The 17,526-nt window shown below is 41.5% G+C and overlaps 1 long non-coding RNA gene across 1 annotated transcript; it reads right to left on the minus strand.

Moving 5' to 3' along the window:
* Positions 1-275: 275 nt before the first annotated feature.
* On the minus strand, positions 276-17,201 carry LOC114017851 (uncharacterized). The gene is made up of 3 exons (XR_003563137.2): positions 16,867-17,201; positions 5,504-5,609; positions 276-2,024 (listed from the first exon to the last, which is right to left on the minus strand). It is a non-coding gene; the product is annotated as an uncharacterized LOC114017851 (long non-coding RNA).
* Between the last annotated feature and the right edge of the window lie 325 nt (positions 17,202-17,526).

A 17,526-nucleotide genomic window follows, 5' to 3' on the forward strand; every position in this document is an offset into this window, starting at 1 on the left:
CTTCATCATTTGGTTCATCTGAAATCAAATATTTGCACCTTTTGTTTGATTATCACATACTTGCCTCTGCTCATCATCTGCTCATCTAGCCAGAATGACTAGTCCTTAACATTCATGCCTTTCCAAACTTCATAGTAGCTGGCTTATTATCATTGTTCATCTCTATTTCTTGAGAAGGAGAGAAGTACCACAAATAGAGATGCGTCTAAACATAGAAACACTGAAGACATAGAAAACACCTTTATGTTAATGATTATAACACACATATACAATATTAACTGAGTAGCTGAGAACACAAGTAACATACAACAGCTTAAAAACAAACAGCTTCATTACAAGCCAGGCAGTAAACAGACAGCTGGCTTCTAAAAGATATACTACTTCCTGCTGCTTTCCACATACATCATGTTTATTTGAAATTTCAGTGGGCTTATGCAAACTGGACAGCCCTACAGAATTCTCATTAGGTCATTTAACTTTCTGGTGAATGAGTGGTACAAATTCCTCTTTGAGACAAAACCCAGAAGTAAACATGTTGCAGACTCTTGCCGTAGAGATTTGGCTTCTTAATTTGACCCGTAGCAGCTAGAGGTCCTGGTGTGATGGTGAGGAAAGAATCATCACCCTTGCTTCCACACAACATTCAGCCAGTGGATAATAGTTGATATATGCATTTTTTGCTTGTTTGATTCTCAAAACATCCACTTTGCAATTGCTAAACAGGAAAATTAGAAACTTCATAATAAGGTGTTTCTTTAGTTAAATCAATGTCTTCCTAGACAGCTGTTACCACACACTTTGATCAAACGCAGTGCCTCTAAAGCTAGATGAATTACAGAGTCTTTTTGCATGATCATCTTTATAGAATTTTTTAAATGTTAGTTTTAGTCCCTATTCATTCCGATGAATATTCCTGATCTAATCTCCTTTCGCACTAGTGGCATGACCCAGCTCTTGGCAAAATAGATGGGAACCTTTCCATTAATTTCAGTGGGCACTAAAGTGATCCCTGAAGATCAATTAGCAGATCATTGTTTAGTTATGTGCAAAGCTCTGCTAGGGATGGATTTTACACCTATTTTGTAAAGGAGCCATCCAGAAACTGGAAGTTTGTTTCCTGTAATTCATGGCCCCATTGGGTAATGCAGTAGAATACATTATGAGTGCTAATGTGAGCACCAGTATCTAGACAAATATTTTGTTTATTCACTGCCATCAGGGTTCTTGAAAAGAACATCCCATAAATTCTTAATGTTAAGTACCTAAAATAAGCATCACTGAGACACACTGAGTCAGAGCAGAAAACGAATAAGGTATCATATTCTGAGATCTTTTTAGTAGTGTTTAATTATTACACCTGAAAAGAGTACTGTTCTTCTTTTTGAAAGAAGTGTTTTTATAAAGGTGACATTTACATAGATCATAAAATAAAGTCTCCCAATTAGAGTACATGTGGGAAAGCCAATGCAGGAAAAAGCTTGCCTCACTGTTTTGTACTGCCTCCCAGCTTAGAGACTTAAAAAGAGATTCCAATTTCCAGATAATCCACCCTTTGTCCAGAACCAAATGCCAACACTTCTTGTGTTTTTTGTTAAATCAGTAATAGTATCTAAATAGCATTTTGAAGAAATATGAGTTAGAGATGTGGAAAAAATGAAAAAAATATCACAAAAAGTGCAATATGTTGTTTACCATGCCAGATATCCAGATATCTTTCATGATAACTGTCTTTCAGGACAAATGGAAGGTTGGTAAATCATTTGAGAAGTGTCACTGGGAAATTGTTAATTCAACAAAGAGACAATGGGTAGTGTTGAAAGGGGAACTTCTGGTTAGAGGAAGACTAGCAAAGGGATTTCTAAAAGATCAGTCAGGGCCCATCTTTTTCAGTACTGTCATAAGAGAATTTGGCACAGAAATAGAAATGAGAGAAAGAAAGCTGGTGACAATTCTTACCTGAAAGTATTTATCATCACAGTGAGGGAGCAGGCTTTTTTAAAGGAAGAACCGGAGAACTTTGAGGTCTAAAGTAATAGAAATGGCATAAAATGCAACATTATAATTGCAAAGTCTTCCAATTACTAATAAAATTTTTTTGCTACAACACGCTACTTTGAAATAAATGAGAGGGAGAAATAACCGAGAGCATCAGTTACTCACAGGATGATTATATTCCATCAGTGTGATCTGACTGTGAAGCAGGCAAGTGCAATCCCCATAAATCCCTTTTCCAGGAGAGGTAAGAAACTATTAGCATCATTGTACCTGTGGAACCTCCTCTTATATATTCTGATTGCTTGTGTTCAAGAAAGATGAATGCAAGCTAAAAGAAATATGGTGAACAAAATAATGATGAGCAACTGAAAGCACTTAACTTGTCTAGCAAAACAAGAACTGTGAGGTGGTATGTTTGCTGCACCTCAGGGGTAAAACAGAGGAGAGAGGAAAAAATAGTAGTGCTAGAGGACAATGTCAGGATAAGGCCAAGTATAAATGGTCCATGGGTGAACATAGCCTAGAATATACGAAAAGTTTTCTAACCATCAAAACATCATATGACCTGGAACAGTTTTCCTCCTGCAGGTGTGGGGCCATACTTTTGCAGTGGAGCTTCATGAATTTGTAAAGAGGAGAAAGAAAAAAGAGACAAAGATTTGCACGTCCATGCTGAAGTTTTATATACATTGATTTCAGTCTTCGCTTCTCTTAAAACCTCCTGGAGTGTTTTTGATGAGTAGATAGGTGAATCTGCGTCATTCAGGGGTTCAGCTGTAGGTTTGCCACCAGCCCTTGAGGCTGATGACTGGTTGCAGCAAGTTCAACAGATTAGCAATCGGACTGTGATCCAGAGGTGGGATGGATGTAATCTTTGCCAGAATATTTTCCCTTGCTGTGGCACCACACAGTATGAAGTGCATTGAAGAGAAGGAACAAATTCTTTTATCATTCCCTTCCCCTTTGCCCCATATTTACCTTCACAGATGTAGCCCATTACATTGACTGAAGTGTAAGTATTCCCAAAGGAGAGAAGCAGGGTAATTTGTGTTCCTGACTTATTCCTGCTAACAGTTGAACCTAGGATTATTTTCTGTGGACATTAAAAAAGCTTTCCACAGGTAGAAGCTACAGTGGTAACAGCATTTCTTCGATAAATACTTCTTGGTATTGCCAAGATTTCTCTTCAGATCTATAGCTCTGCTAGGCATCTGTGTGGCTGAATTGTAACAGCAAGAACTGTCATAGGTTGTTGGAAGGATTCATATACCAGCAGAAATGTCTGTATGTTTACTTCGATTAGCAGTCTTCCCTTTTGCCAAAGGAATGTCATGTGCTAACTTTGACGGTGTTGTGTGAAGCACTGTTACTTTTGTTTTACACATGGGAACCTGAGAGGCTATATATGACTTACTGAAAAAGAATTATAGAAATACTGTGAAGAGATCACAAGCAAGTTCTCCCAAGGCCTGGAGTAGCATTCCAGCCATTTGAATAACCCTTCTCTTTCATCCTAGAAAACTTCAGCTGAGGTTACCAAGGGTTCCTGCATGTGAAAGGCCAATGGGATTCATGCCTGGAATAGAAAGTACACAGTGAAGCCACATATATTTCTAGTCTGTGCAGCTGAAATGACAAACAAAAAGCCATCAGTACTTCCTACGACATAGAAGAGATGTGGCTACAGAAGGACTTTTGGCACTCAAGCCCGTTAATTTTGGCTCTCTGAATAAAGGGTTGTGCTGTCCTGCAAAAAAAAGGCATTCTGTTTCTGTTGTAAAAGGGGCCATGTAAGAACGGAGACAGGCAAATACACAAGAGAGCTTAAAGAAGGAAACCTCTGACGCACTATGTGTTTCAGATCTTTATCATTGATTTAACTTGTCCGTGGCAAGGAGCTGTTGTTTATAGACCTCATGTTCTTCTCTGATGAGTGATTTGGGCTGTGTTGATTTATAAAGTGAATGGTCTGACTATGGTTTTGAGTTTTCTGCTTTGCCTGCTTGCCCTGCAGAAGCCACCATGAAGTTTCTCTAGTGAGATATTCTCTGTGGCTTCTCAAATGTTGTCTTATGTCCTCTGTTCAGGCTTAAGCACTTATCAGAAATATGGGATAAAGTATTTCACATTGCTTTACTTTTATAGACATAAGTCTGTCAGACACCTGAACATCCAGTACCAGCTGTTAGAGTTACATACCCAGGTAATCTAAACAGCCTATTTACTGAGGCAGTCACTTAGAGTTACTCAATAAGAAACACCAAGATTCCGGTTGTGTTTGAAATCACTTTTTCATTGAGAGTTAAGGTCTCTGAGAGGCATTTGCAAGGAAAAGTCTTGCAATATCCTTGATGTCCAAACCCCCAGACTCTCATCTCTGGACAGGGCAAATCTGTGCTTTTTCCTTACATGGTATCCCTAAAGAAGGAGCCAGCCTTTTCTACTATGGCCTAGTGGTTGCAGTGTCTTTCTTTTCCTGCAGAGGATTATAGCCATATCTCCCCTGTAAAGTGGGATTACATGGATAGGCAGGTTATTGATTGGCCTGGAATGGAGGAGACTCTCCCTCTGCTAAAGTACAAAGCAAAGAGGTAAATATTGGTGAGAAAGAGAAGGAATGACTCCATGGTCCTAGTAGTCAGCCTGTCCCTTACAAGAGAGCTCTGCAAAGTGACTGCCACTAAGGCACTGCAGTTGTGGCCTCTTGCTGAACAGTGGCATCACCGTCAAAATAGATGGGTCTTTCTGCAAGTTGGGTTTGAAATCTTTCATGCTGAGAAGGGCTCCAGATCTTCTGGAGAAGAAATATAAGCCATTACAGAAAAGCTGGACTCCTAAATCTCTAACTTCCCAAAAGAAAGTGGCCAGCACTGCTTTTCTGGGAAGCTTTATGCTACCAGACTATATTAAGGATGCTCTGTACATGAGGTCTCACAAGAAACTTAAATGGTGGAACAGCTACTGCTGGTCTCAGCTGAGACCTGCATGTCCATTTGCTCAAAACAGATCTCTGTAACAAAGCACAGATGTATAACTCTAAGCATCAGAAAAAAAATTCAGGTTAAAGAGGTAAGCATATACTGAGATTAGCACCTTTTTCTACCAACAGGGTTTTCTAACATGATTTTCAGTTTAGGTTCCTCAGAAACATTTTGATCCTACTTCAGGATTAAAACCCTCTGTGGTATAAAGCCCTTTGTCCAGTCACATGCATTAGCTGTAAAGTCCAATATTAAAAATAAGCATGAATTATCAGTTTTGTCCACACAAAAATACTCCTCAAAAGTGCAAATACAAAAGGTCTCTGGAGGCTGTTACTTTGGGTAAGCATTGGCTCAGATTTTGGACCCTGCTGACTTCAGAGGCATGTGACTAAGAACAGATCTTCACCGTGTGCATCTAAATGGCTTTGGTTTATATGCATTATCATTTGTTAACTCACCTTAAGTACTGAGGTGTAAGTGAAGTTAAAGTGGTAAATAATGTGTAACACTGCATTGTTACATACCTAAAAAGCCTCTTGGCTTGTCTGAACTGTGCCTGTTGATATTGGCGATTCTGTGGTGTCAGTGTCTCCCAGACACTGCAGTGACATTCCTTGTGAATACACCAACCTGGACAGAAGACATAAAGAAACCACATTTAGAAGAACTTCTTCTTCACCCTGGTCACGCTATGTTTTGAGAAAAACTGGCAGAAACCAGCTTTGAGGAACAGCTTTGCCTTGCTTGGCAGCTGCGTTCTCTGTGTCGGCTGCCGGCAGAGCTCCAAGGTGATCTCACCATCACCTTCTCTTTAGCCTCATTTCCTGAGGAACTTGAGCTTCTTTCTCTATTCATGCTGTCTTTCCATTTGTATTTCAGTTTGTCATTTGCCTCCTACCCTGCTAGCTTTTAAATCTGACAGCTGCTGACAATCACGTCAGACAAGAACAGAATTTCCGATGGGAGATGAGTTCCTACAAGCCTTGTGAAAATCAACAGGTGGGTAGAGGAAAGCAACTAATGCAAATTAGAGAAAAGAAAAACAGAGAAAAGTTTCAATATGAGCTCCACAAGACCTTCTGGCTGGACAATCACCATGCATGTGTCTGCTTTCTGAGCAGCATGCATATGGGCCACAGCATCTGCAGTACTCGTGCTACCTCAGCCTGTAGTTACAGGACATGGGGGTAAAATGAGGTGAAGAAAAAATAGGGAAATAGAGGAAACAGGAGTAAATTAGGATTAATGTGAGGATGTGTAGCAGACATGAGGGGACTAGGGAAGTCTTACAGACTTTTGAGAGAAACTGTGATTATCATGGGAAGGTCAGATGAAAATCCATAGGAAGTTGGGCTTCCTTGTTCTGCTTCACATGAGACAGGATATGTGACATATTTAGAACTGAACCAGCTCAAAGTATAGTGGAAAAAATGCAGACCTTCAGAGTAGAGCCAAGCTACAATTTCATTAGATACTGTCTTCATTCCAGATTAGGCCAGATTTGACAACAGATGTAGCTGTGCCTATGCAGTAACCGTATTCAGAGCGAAAAGGGACTTGCAGCTAAGCTTTCAATAAAGGCCCTTGCTAAGTAGCTCCATTGCTGAAAACTGAGTGTCTGAGTTTAAACTAAGGAAACATTGGCTGCATCAAGTACTGAATGTGGGTTATTTTGAAGCATAAACTATACCCTTGCCATGGATGAAACAGGCCCCCATCAAAGATCAACAGACGTCTCCACTGTCAAATACTTCAGCTCCCTGTTTGCTGCCAGCATCTGATCCTCTCATCATTCATGCTGCATATATGCTCGCTCACTCCCAGGCTCCCTTCTGAAGTGAAATGACTAGTTTCCTTGGAGAGGAAGCCTGGATACAGTTGACAAAATAGTTTGCTCCAGGCTCGGCTCCAGACAGACAAAATGGACTTGGACTGTAGCAAGTTTAACTCCCTCAGCCTGTGATAGTTGTCTGATGTCATTCCAATAGGTCTTGTGTCCTCAAATCACCTATGTGCTGTCATGGCATACCACAAGCAGGCAATACATACTTTGAATTAGTAAATCATAAATACTTAATAATAATTTCTCAGGGCCATATGGGGCCAAAGAAGACCTGTGTCAAAGACTATCCAAAATCCAGCCATGCTGCCTAAAAAAGAGTAGTTACTCCTGAGCAACGTGGATGGGAGTCATCTTGCACCACTTGGCCTGGGGTCAGAGACTACCCTTTGAGCAGCTGCCCTGGTAGTGCAAATACGGCTCCAGAGAAGCCAGAGCAGACACCAGAGATCCCAACAGAAGGACTTTGCTTCCAGGCTTACAGCTGGAATTTGAACTATTCACACCGATAGGTGCCACCCCTCTCCATCAGCTTTTACTTGGGAGACTTGGGCAGCCGCACCAGCCCTTCTCCTCAGAGGCTGGGTAAAATATTCCCTCAAAATAGATAAAGAGGTAATAATTTTATTTTCCTAGTTGCTTAAGGAGAGTGTTAGAAGAGTTAATCCGGGATCAAAGGTCTTTGTTAGCACAGAGTCTTTTGAATCCCATGTGTGCTAGACACAAAAATAACACAGAAAGTGTACAGATCTGAAAATGACAGCCAGGATGGAAACCAAATCAGCCACTACCTTCTAATGTCATTTAATGTCTTTTGAATGTTTGGGTCAAGTTTGATTTTGGTGGTTTATGTAATTTGTTGTAGATTTAGCCAGCTGCTGGATCCTTTCAAGTAAAACTTTCCAAAAGGGCCTTAAACTCCAGCGACAAGTATAGTTATTTGTATGTCAACTGCTGCTTCTATTTATAGGATGATGAAAATATCCCCCAATCAGTAACTCTCTAAGAGACAAGTATTTCATAAAAATAGATTACAAAAAAAAAAAAAAAAAAAAAAAAAAAACCAAAACACACACACACAAAAAAAAACAACAAAGAAGCAGGCATGTTTTAGGTTAACAGAAACATTGACATTCCAAACTCCCCTCGTAACCCTTATATTTAAGATATCAGTAAATTGAGGTAGCAAAACCACTCAGACACAAACACACCAACTTCACATAGGAAAAGGAATATTAATATATCCTATGGTGAATGAACACAAAAATAAGTGGAAGTTTTTAATGACTCACATAAAATTAAATTAACCATTTTCTGTGATACCCAGTAGAGCTCACATGAAGGCATTTACCAGAGGTGTATGTGCTTTTAAAGGGTGTTGATTTAGGGCCTGATTTGTTTGAAGATTGACTTGAAAGAATTTCAAAGGATGTAGCTTAATTAAAAATATTCCAAACTTTGCATACCTTGCAAAACCTTTTGACCTTTCATGACATTTAATGCTTGAAGGTGAGGAGCTGACTGACTGCTTCTCACTTCACCAAAGGCACTTCTGATCCTTCCCCCCATGCAACAACAGTCATTAATTGTTGATAGGTGCTCATTACACCAACCTAAAACGGGTGTCTAGAGAAGTAGCAGGTTAGTATGTTGCAGGCATCTACTGCACTGGGGGTACTTTTTCCAGCTGTGCATCAGACGTGGCTCTTCCTTTCAAAGATCCCAAGGACAGAGCATGCACGCAAAGGTCTGCCTGTTGCAGCCATTGCAAAGCCTGGCATTCCCACCGATGGAGGAATCAAATGGAGCTATCCATTAACAGGCCAGCGAGGCGTCATTAGAGGGACTCCTCCGACCCCCGCTGCCTCCCATGATGGATGGCCTGCTGTCACCCCCTCTAAGAGGGCCTCTCACCACGCAGGCTGTTTGCATTCAGTCAACACTTTGCTTTTATAGGCCTGCGGAGCCAAAGATTGCCAGACTTTTGAACCCCAGGCTAACTTCTGTCTGGCTGCAGCCTCATTTTCTGGAGCCAAAATCTTTTTTAACAACTACACAATAACAAGTAATTAGGGTAAAGTCTGCTAATCTTCTCCTTTGGGCCTGGAGGTTGTGTATCCAGAATCCGTTGGGGTGAAGGTAGAATTACTGCCATCAAAGCCTGAGGTTACTTTGTAAAAGGGGTTGAACTCTAGGTCAAGGAAATGTTAACTGGACAAAGAGAGATTGGGGCAGATAGCGTTAAAATTAAAACTGAGATAATGCAGAATTGACTGCTTTTCCTCTGGAAACTAGCTGAATGCAAGACATGAAGGGAAAGCTACAGCATTTCTTTTGAAAATAAAAACACAGCAATAAAGGATCTATTGACTTACTTTCATTTGGGAATTTATTTTTAGTCTCTTTATTCCATAAGACAAAGCAAAATATCTTTCTTTTTTTTTCTTTTTTTTCTTTTTTTTTTTATGTCACCTTATATTTGGGCCACACTGTTTCCTAAAGCTGTTCATTGTACTAAATTAAATAAGCTATTTCTTAAACTCCTTCTCCCTCTCTCTCCCCTAAAAGCCCTAGCACAAAATTCATTAGAAATGGAGAGGTTTCTGCTCTTAAGAGTCCTGAGGACAAATGGGACTTTCTGGGTGGCCAGAAGGATAAACAAGCCCAGACTCACACATACGTGGAGGAAACGCGCTCCAGAAGAGAGCAGTTTTTGTGCAGTGTCCTGCACATAGCACAAGGCTGGGTTTTGTGACTCCACTGCTTGTACATAGCATAGGTCGAGGAGAGATTCCAGTTTTTCAAGGGATTAGAGCCCAACCACTGAAAATCTTTAAACATTCAAAATAAGATGACAGATTTTGCCTAGAAATCCATCACAGAGCAGGGCAGCCCTCATTCCACAGAATGGAGTCACTCCAAAATTAAATCCGCTTGCTGCCATCAAGGATAACAAATATGCTGCTACCCCCTTGCTGGTATCAAAGCTGACAGCTCCAACAGGATCGGCGGCACTTTGTTCTCCCCCGTTGCTGTGAGCAGGCCTTTGCCTGCTGCTGCCAGTGAATTTTGAGTCCCTATACGGGAGCGGAAGAGGGGAAATGTTGAGGCCAGCTATTTCCCATGCCAGGTCCTGCTGGGCTCTGTCACGGCACCCTGGCCACCTCTCTTGCTTTTGGAAAATGGGTGGAAATGCTTCAGCTGACACAGGCAAGGGGTATCTTTGGAAATCCTCAGTATGTGATGGCAATTAGCACAGCAGTGGAACTACCTCAGAGTTCAATTCTCAGGGCAAAGATGCATTTAATGGTGCTGCAATTGCCAGCTGGATTAAGCCAAGCACAGGAAAGCAGATACAGCTTTCCGCTTCCAAGTTGAGCTACCAGAATGATCCTCTTGTGGGTCCTCTGCAAAGCTGAAGGCTCCCAGAGTAGCTGGCACAGCTACCCTGTGCCACATCTACATTGTGTGCCACAGCTACATCGTGGCAGGAAAAGTGTTTTGTACAAGACCAATGGTAGCAAAAACAACTCTCAGCTCTGTGATGGGACACATGAGTCCACAGGGAAAGATGTATCCAGCCTCACATCTTCCTCCCAAGGAGGTGGCATCCTAGAGCTCTCCCCTGGGCAGTGGACAGAAGGACACTTTCCAGTCTTTCCAGTAAAAAAGGCAATAGCCAGTCTTCTTTCTTTCCCTGTCATTTTGTTGGCTTTTCCCAAGGGTTTTAGGAACCCCAGGCTGGTATTACCTTCATGAAAATGTAAATTTTCTCCATACATGAGCTAAATGAAACAGGTTTCATCAATAACAGCTTTCTTTTGTGATGGGTACGTTTTGCATATATTTTCTTTTAATTATATGAAAGTAAAAAAAATTAGTGGTGATGACTAATCATGGACACAAAGCACTTTTTTTTTTTTTCTTTTGAAGCGTTCTTCTGACATGGAGATAGAAAATGACAAGTGCATTTTTATGTTAATTATGGCCATGTGAATTACCCCAGATAGATGGCACAGCAATGCTAAAATGCACTGAAGTGGAGAGTGCCTTTTTTTCTGAAACCTAGCACAGGAGCAGTGTCCATGTTACCACAGACATTGTGATGTTTCTTTAAGATTCAGGTAAGAAGTAACTGCTCTCTGCTGCACTAGCAGCAACACCAAAACTAGTTAACTTTTGCCTGGTTTAAATGCCTCACAAATCAAATTAAACAGTATAACCGTGAAGCAATTCTGTATTTGTGTGAATATAACAAATTGGTCTTTAGTCAGACACCTTTCAGACTGAAATGCAAACCTGTCTCCTAATTCAAATGCCTCTGTCCATACGCTTTTCTGTGTTAACTATGTAAAATGGCATTTTGCAGCTACCAGTGAAAACTGCCCATCAAAATACTACACAATACTTCTTCAATTAGGACAGCTTTTAGTTTTAGAATACGATTTATAAGCACATTGTGGCTGTTACACAAAGTTCAGTTATAAATGGGAAGAAAAAGTAGACAGAAATTGATGCTGCAGAATAAAAAACTAGCCTTCTTCTGTGAGGAACCTGTAGTTTCACACGTGGGTGTTACCCTGTTGTGCAGCTAGCAACCCAGTTTGGGGGTGTTGCAGGCTTGTTTCCTTTAGGAAAGAAATCAAGCGTATGGGTCCGGCGTGCCCTCTGGTAGCATCCCATTTTAATTCTTCATTTTTTTTTCTATGAACCCAACAGAAGCAGACATTAGAAAGCACTTCCCTTGGCCAGAAGCCCTCCAGTTTGTCTTTCTAATTAATTCCATGCCCAGACACTGGGGCCATAGTTAGATTTTATAGCTAAACCAATCTCAGCTCAAGCTAACGTCAAAAGGTTCAGTTCTATCTGTCCCTCTATTGCCACTAATTGCATCCTCCTATTCCTGACATTGCACTGTCTGTTGTTTTTCTGACCTCATGGTGTGCTACATCAGGGCTGGATCACCAGAAAAAAATATTGGTAAGTTTTGCAGTGTTTTGCAGACAGGCAAGTGCTTATAACAGGAAAGGAAGAAACAAAAGGACACAACTGAAAACTGAGAAGGAGAAAGGGAATAGACTGTCTTTTCAGAGGCATCTGATCATCTGATTGCCTGGTCTAGCATCAGACTGTACCCTGCACCCTGACTGTCTGCTCCATCTCAGTGTGATGACCATGACTCTTTCCCTTATAATCTGGTGACTTTTTTCTTTTCTGTATAAACAACATCTTGCCCATCATATTCTTGTTCTTGCAGGCACAGACCAAGTATTTTAGTACTGCTCAACTTTGTCATCCGCTCCTTGCCTTGGGCTGTAACCCGTGTCTGCTTCCTACCATCGTTGTATAAAAGAGCATTTATTAAACTCTCTGGTACTGAGTCCAAAAGAAGCAAACCCACTGTCTTTAGCCAGGACTGTGATTACCAACAGATCAGACCTGCCTGACAAAAATTCTGACCTCCAGGCAGACAACCAAAAGACAAAAACAGCTAGAAACTTCTACAGGGAATGAATCAATCCTCATCATCACCATAGGTAGAAGGCGCAAGGAACAGAATCATCTGACATTCACTTTGGAACAATACAAGTTCCTTTCTGTGTTTCTTGAGTAACAGTAACTCACATTTACAAGAATACATTAGAAAATATATTTTTTCCTTTTTTTGCCCTAAGTAATGGCACTCACACGCACAGCTCCTGGGCCTGATTCATCACTGTATTACTTCAGCTTTATTTCAGAGACTCCATTTATAGTGCTGCAACAAGATGAACCATGAGTCCTGTTTGTGATGCTCTCAAAAGCAAAAGGGCAGGATGGACTTTTAAGTGGCTTGTCACTTAGGACTGAGTTGCTTAAGTTCCCTGTTTGATGCTCTTCTGTGGAACCAGCTCCCCAGGATGTGAGGGCTCTACACTTCCCAAACAAACTGCTTCTTCCTCCCTTATGCTCAGCAGCCAAAACACAACGGCATTTAGCTCGTTAGTTAATTCAAAAAATGCTAGTAACGTGAGAAATTGCCCTGCCCAAGAATTCTCAGATTCTTCAATCATTAGTCGATATTATCAATTATTATGTAGCCCGCAGCATGCCAAAAGGATGCCATAGTGTCTGATTTTGCCAATAGTTAAGCATGTGAATAACTTTACTGGCAGGAACAAGTTCATTGAACTCTGCAATAAGACTCAGCAATCCAAGGCTGTAGATAAGAATTATCATTCTGGAACATAGCAACAGGCACGTTATTTAAATCAAGCTACACACTGTAGCTGGCTGTGCAGGACTCAGGAAAAAGGGCAGTTTTCTTTTGACCTCACATGATTATTGTATTTATTATTTATATCACAATAATGTCTGATAGCTTTAACTAGCTCTCATTAGCCAAGGTACTGTATAAACATACCAGGTGAATAAATCCATGCCAAAGGAAACTTACATATACTTTGAAGCATAAAAAGTGAGAACCCTGTTAATTTTATTCCACCATAATCAACAGGGTCATTTAAAACCTAATACTGTAATAACAAACTGAGGGCTTGAGTGTGATCTCTGCTACTCTTGTGTAAAGCCATAGGAATGCCATTCATTTAGACCTCAACAGAGAGGTTGAAATACGTATCGCTGGCAGGAAGTAAAAACACTATATTATTAAGGTGGCAATGATGTCAAGCACTTTGAAGCTTACAGAAGAACTTCTGCATCTAGCTGCCACCTGAGACACCTCAAAACATACAAAGTTTAACTTTTAACCAGAAACAGCTACATTTCCTCATCTCTCACCTTTCCAGCAACATCATCAAGGTACCCTGCTTTCTGTCAGCTGACGTGCATTTTCTCCTCTGCCTAACACCAAAGCTCTTTGTATATGACTGATCTCATCCATATTTTGCCCAGGGAAAACAGGGATGTAAAGAGCATTTATACTGCATAGTGCAGAGACACTTGAGACAAGTGCAATCAGTACTGCTCAGGTATAGAAAACAGTATAGCCATGCAATCAAACTTACCAATTTTGTGGCAGACTTACTGCATGATCTTCTACCGCACTGACACAACATCACACGTGTCCCCCCCGCCTCCCAGCACACTGTGCCATCACTGCTCACCGGGGCTGGCAGCTCAATGCCAGCAGCCGGCTCAGCTAAATTTTAACACTGCTAACTTATAAAGACCGTTCAAGATGCAGTTGCTTGGCATGTGCAAATCACCATCTTACAACTGCTCAAATCTTCGGCAAACGGAGCTTTTCAGGGAAGCAATGCCAAGCACATATCCAACACACCCTGCCAGATTCCGTGTCCCTTGCTCCAGGCACAGAGCACTGAAGATGTTTGAGGAAACAGTAACAGATTTTGTTACACAGACAAAAACCAAGGCATTTTCTTCAGAAAAAAGGGCCAAGTCTTTTAGGATGACATTTTCAGAGGGATATTCATTTCTTTTCATCTTTGTAGATCAGCCTGAGGCATTTATATTCAAGTCCAAACAAAGTCTAGCAAAGCTGTAAACATCTAAAAAATCCTCTAAGAGGAAGCATTGGTCTACCTTAATAATAGGTATTGTCTACTGTCTGCTTTGACGGTAATTTGCAAATATAAAAAAGCTTCTGTTCACATACAGTAGCCTGCAAAATTTCACTTACAACAAAAAAAACTGGGTGAGGGATTGTAAAAGTGTGTGTGAAAGACTAATTTGTTGTTCCTGTTTGTATTCCCAGAAATCAAACACATTTTGTCTTTATTTATAACAAAAACATCCTGCACAGAATCAAAGCATTACTCAGTTCCTAATGCTTAAATTCATTATCAGCTCAGTGCTGGGCTTCAGCATGGGCTGAATTTCAGCCAAGATGAGAGGTGCTGTACCACATTTCTTCACAGAGAGCAGGGTTGGCCTAGAACCCCTCAAACAAATGAATGTGGTAGAAATACGGACAGAGAAAGTGCAATTTTGATCACTGATAGCCCAGGAAATCCTAATCAGTCGAGCAATAGGTGAAGTCTCACTGATCCTGAATATTTTTTTTATATGTTAGTAGGTCCCTAGGACACTAAAATTATAATTTTTTAAGGTGAGACATTTTGACTTTCTAGCTCTTCATCTCTTTCAGAATCCTATGATGTATGCAGGGAAAAAAGGATCTACAAAAATTACTAATGTCCCTAATGGTCTCTACATAGAGGCAGATGATGTCTTCAAGGGGCTCAAGACTGTTACGACCACCAGTCTGTGGCAGAGTCTCCACTGGTAGTCTCTACCACTATGCTGATTTACATCATTTGAGTGTCCAGCCTACTAACTGAACAGCTAATGTGTTTTCACAGATACTAAAAACTAGTGCTTCCAGTCTGTTTTTGTAAGGACATAATTTCATAGCAAAGGGAAAGACCTCCATCTTTAAACTATAAAGAACTTTTGCCCCGAGTAAACCAAGTGTCAGCAACCAATGTTTTTCAGATGGCTTCACTTGCAAATGGGAATTTATTTCCTACAGAGTTGAGGTCAGCAAGAAAAAAAGATGAAGACAGAGACTTCCGCAATGCCACAAAACATGGCTTTAACAGAAAAACAGAGAAGTTCATTAAAATAAAAATCTTGGAGTTAAGCAAGAACATCACCCATTTAGGAAGGTGGAAGATCTCGGTAGCAGGACCTTCCAAAACACTTGTGCCTTTGGCAAAATGACCGCAGTGCTTCACCATAGCCTTCACTACTCCCATGTAGTATCATTTTATGTCACTGGTATCTGCAGTGCTAGAACAGCCTAGGGATGGGAGAGCACCAGCATTTCTGCACGCTTCCTGCATCCTGGGGATTGCAGCTGTGAAGCAGAGCAGGGTGCACTTTCTATTGCATCTCTCAAATATAGTCTTGAATGCAACTTCTGTCATTAAGAAATATTTCCTAAACAGACTCCATACCCCCACTTTCCATCTGATAATCATCTCCTTGTGTTTGTGGTAAGTCAACATCCTTCATCTTTGCCTTATGAGGAAAAGCTATGGCTGTGAGCACTCAAAAATTCCCTCAGCGCTTGCAGATGCCTATGATAACAAACAACAGAAAGCATCTAACACGCTTTTTTCCTTTCCTTACAGAGACAAGCACTTCACTCAAAAGAGAGCGGGTCCCATACCAGCTTTCTGCCTGTGCTATTTACCAAGTTATAGCACATGCTTAGCTCTCAAATTTGGCAATGAAGAAAGGAGACACATGATGCAGCAGTATCCATTTCTGGCTGTTGGGGGCGGGGGGCAGGGGGCGGGGGGAAGGGCAGAGTTCATATACCCCAATGTCACCACACACCATGAGAAAACACTAGTGGGTAGCCTTTATTTCCCTTCAGCTATGAGGTGTTTGGAGCAAACTCAGCCACCTTGAATGCAGCATCTTGCTGGAGTCCCAGGAGTCACTCACATGCGCTGCTGTGTGATGGAGGGGTCTGGCCCCATACTTGTGTACCTGGGGTAACTGAGCAATGCTGAGCATGCACACACGATGTCTAGGGGGCCCACTGAACTGAGCTTAGCAATTTGTTCCACGATCTTCACTCAGGCAAAGCTTCTAGTGATTTATAGCGGTGTGGAGAGGGGGCCTAAGCTGTTGCCTTGTTTGAATGCTCACATGCAATTGTTTTTCCTGGAGCTCTGAATGAAGTGTCATCATGCTTTTCAACAGGGAAAGATTTTTGGATAAGCTTTTCAGAGAAGCTGAAGAAATGTTCTCCAGACATACGACTGTTAAGCCTTGCTTCAGTTTTTCTAGCAGAGCCACCTTTGGCAGCCACGTTTTTGGTCTCTCCCTGCTTTCCACACCAATCCCCACTCCTCAGAGGGGAGTCAGTGCCCCGTGATGCTGGGTGGGCCCGAGGAAAGGCTCCTTCCTCACGCCCGCCTTCCCTGTTAGCAGCAGCAGAGTGCTGGGTGCTATATACAGAGGACCCTGGGAAGCCATGTGGAGCCAAATCTACACAGCAACAGGGAATGGAGATGGGAAATAAAGTCATCTGCTACAAGTGGCAAGAGGACAGCAGTAGTATTTACTTACTTCTTGCTCATATACACCTTTCCTACAGCTCACGTACAACTGACCAAGTCCATGAGACTCATCCTGTTTTCCACTGTGAAAACAAAGAGAAGCAGGGAGGCTTAAGGCTGGGAGAAAATGGAGCTGATTTAGGAAACATGAGACAAACAGCAAGAGGGTAACAGGGGGAAAAGAGAGGGTAAGAAAATGAAAGAGAAGTAAGGAAGGACCATGGAGCTTAAGTAAAGATCTGTGGAACTACAGAAGGCACAGTGGGAAGAGCAGCATTAAAAAGGGTCAAGAAACAGGACAGGGAAAGAGAAAACAATGGCTACAACAACCACAAAAACCAGAAGGAGCTGGAAGACATTTTGAAGGTGGCCATAGAGTGGTTTGAAAGGGTGTGAGTGGGAAAGAGGAAATGCAAGAAGGGGAACAGCACAATGAACTACACGTTATTGCGCAGAAAATGGAAAGCAAAGTGCTAATGTGCACCCAAACACTGAGGGGAACCTTGGCCTTACCAGAGCAAAGGGGACATGGGTGTCCTGGGACACAATTACACCCTTTGTGTTAAAGGCACAGATGGGTCACATGAGAAAGCTCTGATCACTCCTGAGGGTACAGTTTTCCTTGCTAGTATCTCCATAGCTTCTGAAGGAATTCAGTGCCTCACACTCC

This window comes from Falco cherrug, chromosome 5 (assembly GCF_023634085.1).
Source record: "Falco cherrug isolate bFalChe1 chromosome 5, bFalChe1.pri, whole genome shotgun sequence".
Lineage (NCBI taxonomy): Eukaryota > Metazoa > Chordata > Aves > Falconiformes > Falconidae > Falco > Falco cherrug.